At 40.6% G+C, this 6,803-nt stretch overlaps 1 pseudogene; it reads right to left on the bottom strand.

The window, feature by feature from the left end:
* Positions 1–765: 765 nt before the first annotated feature.
* Positions 766–2,475, bottom strand: LOC103286206 (zinc finger protein 583-like; annotated as a pseudogene).
* Between the last annotated feature and the right edge of the window lie 4,328 nt (positions 2,476–6,803).

The following is a 6,803-nucleotide window of genomic DNA, read 5'->3' as shown; positions in this document are numbered from 1 at the left end:
GAGAGAGGGAGAGAAACATCAATGTAAGAGAGACACATTGATTACTTGCTTCCTGTTCATGCCCCATCGGGGCGGAGATTGAACCTGCAACTGTGGTACATGCCCTTGACAGAGAATCAAACCCCACAACCCTTTGGTCCATAGGCTGATGCTCTAACCACTGAAGTAAACTAGCTAGGGCACCCCTGTTATATTTAGAAGTAATATTAGGAGTTGAAATATATTTAAATCATGAAGGGGGGGGGGGGACTTTTACAATGACTCAGAGATCATAGGCTCATTTAAACTTGCACAAAGACTAATGTGGGCATTTGAGATCCCTTACATGTAGGATGATGGGTGCTTTAGTAAAGAAACAAAGTCATCTTCTGTTTATTGTTTATGGTGATAACATTCTCAATAAGGCTATGCCATTTTCTCTATGTTGACAGGAACCTTAGTGTCAGAGAAACTAAAGAAAATGGTCATTATAATTAAGTGTGCATTATTTCGTCACTTAGGAGGAACTAAATCATGGTGAATCTAGAGCACAAAGATCTTCAGTCCTGTGAAAAGTGGATCTGAAAGTTGTAGTTACCTAACTGCACTGATAAGAGCTACAGTGGATTAGTGATATCAACCACTCTGAATTCCTGACACTAATTTCATTTGTTCAATCAGCTCATATCTGTTGACAACCTGCTCTGTATGCAGCATAATGTGAGCTGCTGAAGTTACAATGGCCATTAAGATTCTTCTAAGTGTCCACAGTTTTGTAAAGAAAACTTAATTAAATAAAGAATTCAGGTATGTTGATAATAGGGACAAAGTACTCAGTGACACACACAATGCGAAATATTCCACAGTGTGAATTCTCTTATGATGAGCCACATGTGCATGCTGCCTGAAAGATTTCCTGCAGTCCTTACATTTATAGGTTCTCTCTCCAGTGTGAATTCTTTGATGCAGGGTAAGAGAGCCACTATAGCTAAAGGCTTTCCCACACACATTACATTCATAAGGTTTATCTCCAGGATGACTTTGCTAGTGCTGAGCAAGGTCTGAATACTGGCTAAATGTTTTCCTGCAATCCTTACACATATAAGGTTTCTCCCCAGTATGACTTCACTGGTGTTGTACCAGCGATGAGACATTGCTAAAGGCCTTCCCACATTCAATGCATTCATAGGTTTTCTCTCCAGTATGGACCCTCTGATGCTGATCAAGGTATGCAATCTGGCTGAAGGCTTTCCTACACATTTTACACTCATATGGTTTTTCTCCATTATGAATCCCCTGGTGATGAACTAGATGTGCATTCTGGCTGAAGGCTTTCCTGCATTCCTTGCATTCATAAGGTCTCTCTCTGGTATGAATCCTCTGATGCATGATTAGGTAACCATGATGGCTAAAGGCTTTCACACACACATTACATACATAAGATTTCTCTCCTGTATGAATTCTCTGATGTTGAGCAGGAAATGAACCATTACTAAAGGCCTTTCCACATTCAATACATTCGAATGGTCTCTCTCCAGTATGAACCCTCTGATGTTGAGTCAGGTGTGCAATCTGGCTGAAGGCTCTTTTACACTCATTACACTGATAAGGTTTCTCTCCAGTATGAACTCTCTGGTGTTGAGCAAGGTGTGCATTCTGGCTGAAGGCTTTCCCACATTCTTTATGTTCATAGGGTTTCTCCCAAGTGTGTTTTCTCTTATGTTGAGCTAGGTTTGCACTCTGGCTGACGGTGTTCCCACATTCAACACAGGCATAGGGTTTATCCCCAGTATGAATTCTCTGGTGAAGAGTAATGGATGAACTCTGGTTGAAAACTTTCTCACACTCATTACATTTCAAAAGTTTCTTTTCTATATAGACTTTTTTAGGCTTCATTTCAACAGATTTATTTTTACATTTTCTTATGTATTATATGCTTATGTATTCTTTCTTTGGTGGGAAAACTCTGTTTTATAGCAAATATTGCATCCTTGTGGAAAGTTTTCCAAGATTTAGTATATTTATTACTTTGATCTTCAGTAAGGACTTCCTTATGAGTAATGATCAGTTGACGAGGATGTACCTCCTTAGTTGGCAACTGGTTGTTAAACCAGTCCCCACTTTTATAGTCTTCTATCAAATTGAGGCAATGGAGGCTATAAATAAGATGGCTTCTCCCTATTGTCACTACTTTGGACGGTTCTTCATAAATAACTTGCTTTGATGAAAATTCAATGTTTTTAAATGCATATTCCCAATCAGAGCATGTGCCTCCTGTCCTAGCCTTCTTCACCATCCAGGGCTCTTTTTCTTGTTCCAGTAGTGAGATCATCTCTGGTTTAGAAACTGAACTCCTGCCAGTGATACCAGGTTCTTGTAGTTCTCCAACATCACCTTCCTGTACAAATTTTCTTCCTGGACAAGATTAAGCCATTCTCATTCCTCTTGAGAGAAATCTACAGTCACATCCCCAAATGTCACCAAATCCTTGGACATAGCTTTAAGAATTTAAGGATTTATGACAGCGCTTCTGTCCTCTTCCTTCAGGCTCCTCTCTAGTAGAAGGGAAGTATCTGGAGAAAAGAGAGCACTTCCTCCCTGCAGGTGGGCACCTTCCTCCAAAGGTGGGCTGAGGCCTGGGGCCCAGCATCCCCGCAGGCCAGGCAAGGGCGGACTCACAAAGGGGTCAAGTAGCTTGGTTGAGCAGCCTGTGCCAGCTGCCCAAGGATATTTTTTCCATTGATTTTTAGAGAAAGTGGGAGGGATAAAAGGAAGGAATAAGAAAGAGAGAAAGAGAGAGAAAGAGAGAGAGACATCGATGTGAGAAAGACACATCAATGGCTTGCCTCTCCTACAAATCCTGACTGGGGCCAGAGATGGAAGCTGCTACCCATGTACATGCCCTTGACTGGGAATCGAACCTGTGACTTTTCAGTATTCAGGCTGATGCTGTCTCCACTGAGTCACACCAGCCAGGACCCCCTCCTCTGATCTTTGCCAAGGCTTCCAGGAAACCAAGCACTCAATGGCCACTTTCTACACTCCACAATATCTTACTTTAAAGTGCTATATCCACATGAGTTTTCATTCTCTACTCCCAAAACACCTGCAACATTATTTGCTTGCTCTTCTCTATTTAGAATTATATTATCATTGGCACTAGCTGTTCTCTCCTCCTACTGTGTAAAAAAAATCCAATATTCCTCTCTTGGTTGCTTCCTATAACAGTGGATGTAATGATGTATAGAAGTTCTGGATGATTCATGGACTCAGGTGCTCTAGACCCTCAAATAGCAGAAAAAAACAACCCTTACTTATGGTAAGACAAAAGAAAGTCAATTCAAATAAATGCATTACCAGTCTTTTCTTTCCCAAATTATAAAGCCTATTTTTCTATGGGCAGCAGAAAATAAATAACATAGTTGATTTGGTGCATCCTTCACTTTTAAATTCTCAATATCTCACCCTGTTACATCTGTAACACAAGTGCTCAAAAAGGGTGAAGAATTGCTATTTAAGTGCTTCAAATACACCATGCTCTTTCTCCATCCCATTTCCATGTTTGTATATCACATTTTCTCTCAATTTTGCCCTCAATTTGAATGAAAATGCTGAATTTTCAAGGCTCAGTTCAAATGTCAACATTTCTACTAATTAATTTCCAACTTCTCCAGACAAAGAAACTTCTTACTCTCTTCACTTCTATAGCATTTTAATGTCACTACTATAGTATATTTGAGATTATATTGTAATTATCTGTCAACTTGTCTCTCTATACCAGATTACTATAACCTAGAGGACAAGCACTATTTCTAGTTCATAACTGTGTTACCAGCAGCATTCAGTCTCAACTTTGCAACACCCAGGATGACAATAACAGGAGGGCAAAGAGGGGATGTTAAGGCAAAAAAATATCCAAGATCAAGACATCAGCTAGGCCAATAACCAAAAATACTGATTAATAATTCAAGTGATCCAATTCAGAAGGGTTGGTGTTCTCAACAGGAATCACTTGACAAGGGTGAAACTTGGCATCAGGTTAAAGGCAGTATTTAGATTTCAGATGTTCTCCTGGGTTAAATCTAGACATCATCTGGTTACATGTAGTGTAGGGGCTGATGAGGAGAGAAGGCAGTTATTGTTCCTGCCAAGTAAACTAGAACCAGAGCAGAAGAGGAGCCAAGGAAAGAGCTTAGCCCTAGGCTCAAAAGAGTTTTTTCTTTGCACTCCTTTATAAAACCACTGATCAGTAATATTAGCAGCAAATTTTAGTATTATTATGAGTAGTGGAAGTAAAAAAATATATCTCTTGTAGTCCTTCACATACTTTCCCCCATATCTCATTAACCAAAATTAAGTCAATAAAATAATGCACTCAAACATATTAATAGTGGGGATGAAATGCTCAGTGACACAGAAATGCAAAAATATTATATTTCTTAAATTAAAAAAAAATCCCATTTGAACTCCAAGATTCTATTTTCCAGTGTTGGCAAAAGGGCACCATCAGTCATGTGGGCTCTTTCTCTCTTGCTTTATTTGGTCCCAGGAAATGGCAGAGCATCCTAAGTTTAAACATGGTGCTAAAGTCATCTGATTATTTCCTGCTCACTATCAACAGTACCTTCTTGATTACCTAAATCAATAATGAAACATTCCCTAGGTCTGGGCACAATGTCATACTAATGAAGTCAACAAGAAAGTAGTTGAAATGGCTATTAGGTACGAAATAATGAGAAGACCAATAGAAATATCAACATAACTTAATATAGAAATTTTACAAGAAAAAATTAATAAATTGAGGGCAAGACATTTTTGGGGAAAAAAATGACTTAAAATATATAGAATTAAAGAAAAATATAAGACCTAGAATTGAAAGAATGAATAATGGCAAACTAGATACATTAGGACAAATCCATACCAAGATGTGTTATAGTGAAAATTAAGAACATTAAGTAAAAATAAAAAGTTCTTGGGAGAAACCAAGATGGTGGCATAGATAAACACCTATACTGCTCCCTAGCACAATTTCAAAATTGCAACTGGAAGACAGAGTGGACATCGTCCAGAACCACTGGAAAGCTGGCTGAGTGGAAATTCTACAACTAGAAGGAAAGATAAAAGGACACTGTGACCCCGAGGAGCTGTGGAGGACAGGTGAGGAGGCCCGCGTGCGTGGAAAGGGCGGGTGGCTGAATACGCAGCTGGCAGACTCGCCGCGCTGCCCAGAGACTCGCGGTGCTGCCAGGAGACTCACTGTGGCGCACGGAGACTTGTGGCGCTGATGGCCAGCAGCAAGTGCACACGCACGGCTAGCTTCCTCGTTCAGGAGGGAAACAAAACCTCCCAACTGCACTGAAATCCAGTTCCGGGTGAGACTATGAGTAGCCAAACTCATCCGGGGAGAAACTGGACTGTCTGGCAGCAGGCGAAACTCAGGGCAGCCTTCTCTCAGAGGTGCGTGCAGCCATTGCCGCGGGACACTGAGACACGGGCCTTGTAGGGCGGGGCTATCAGGAAACCAAGGCTGTCTGCTCAGCCCTGAGACTCCGCCCCACCCAAGCTGAGCACAGAAGCTCTCCCAGCGGAGACACTGCTGATCCTCACAGCCAATTGGCCTGGAGGTCAACTTCCCCCAGTGATACCAACAACAATCAAGGCATAACTACAACAAGTCTGCACACACAGCCCACAAAGGGGTGCACCAAGAGTGTCCACCTCAGGTAAATGGGGAGGCTGAACCACTGGGCCCTGCTAGGACACCTAGCACGCAAAGCCACTCCATCAACTCAGGGAAGCAGCTAAAATGCGGAGACAAAGAGGCAGGCCACAAATGAAGGAAATGGACGAAAGCAAAAGACTGGATATAGAGTTCAAAACCACGGTCATAAGGTTTTTCAAGAACTTCCTAGAAAAGGCCGATAAATTTAATGAGAACCTCGAGGATATGAAAAAGGATCAACTAGAAATTACTGACTGAAATAAAAAATATTATACAGAGACCTAAAAGCAGACTAGAGGATCGCAAGAATCAAGTCAAAGATTTGGAATATAAAGAAGCAAAAAACACTCCTCCGGAAAAGAAAAAAGAAAAAAGAATCCAAAAAGTTGAAGATAGTGTAAGAAGCCTTTGGGACAACTTCAAGCGTACCAACATCAGAACTATGGGGGTCCCAGAAGAAGAGAAAGAGCAAGATACTGAAAACCTATTTAAAGAAATAGTGACAGAAAACTTCCCCCACCTGGTGAAAGAAATAGACTTATAAGTCCAGGAAGTGCACAGAACCCCAAACAAATGGAATCCAAAGAGGACCACACCAAGACACATCATAATTAAAACGCCAAGAGCAAAGGACAAAGAGAGAATATTAAAAGCAGCAAGAGAAAAACAGTTAGTTACCTACAAGGGAACACCCATATGATTGTCAGCTGATTTCTCAACAGAAACTATGCAGGCCAGACGGTAATGGCAAGAAATATTCAAAGTGATGAACAGCAAGAAACTGCAACCAAGATTACTCTACCCAGCAAAGCTATCATTCAGAATTGAAGGTCAGATAAAGAGCTTCACAGATAAGAAAAAGCTAAAGGAGTTCATCACCACCAAACCAGAATTATATGAAATGCTGAAAGGTATTCTTTAAGAAGAGGAAGAAGAAGAAAAAGATAAAGATAAAAATGATGAACAACAAATACGTATCTATCAACAAGTGAATCTAAAAGCCAAGGGAATAAAAAATCTGATGAACAGTATTAACTGGTGAATATAATAGAATCAGGGGCATAGAAAGGGAGTGGACTGACAATTCTTAGGGGGAAAGGGA

This window comes from Eptesicus fuscus, chromosome 4 (genome assembly GCF_027574615.1).
Source record: "Eptesicus fuscus isolate TK198812 chromosome 4, DD_ASM_mEF_20220401, whole genome shotgun sequence".
Lineage (NCBI taxonomy): Eukaryota > Metazoa > Chordata > Mammalia > Chiroptera > Vespertilionidae > Eptesicus > Eptesicus fuscus.
The sequence above is the reverse complement of the archived record's forward strand: the minus strand, read 5'-3'. Positions and strand labels throughout refer to the sequence as shown.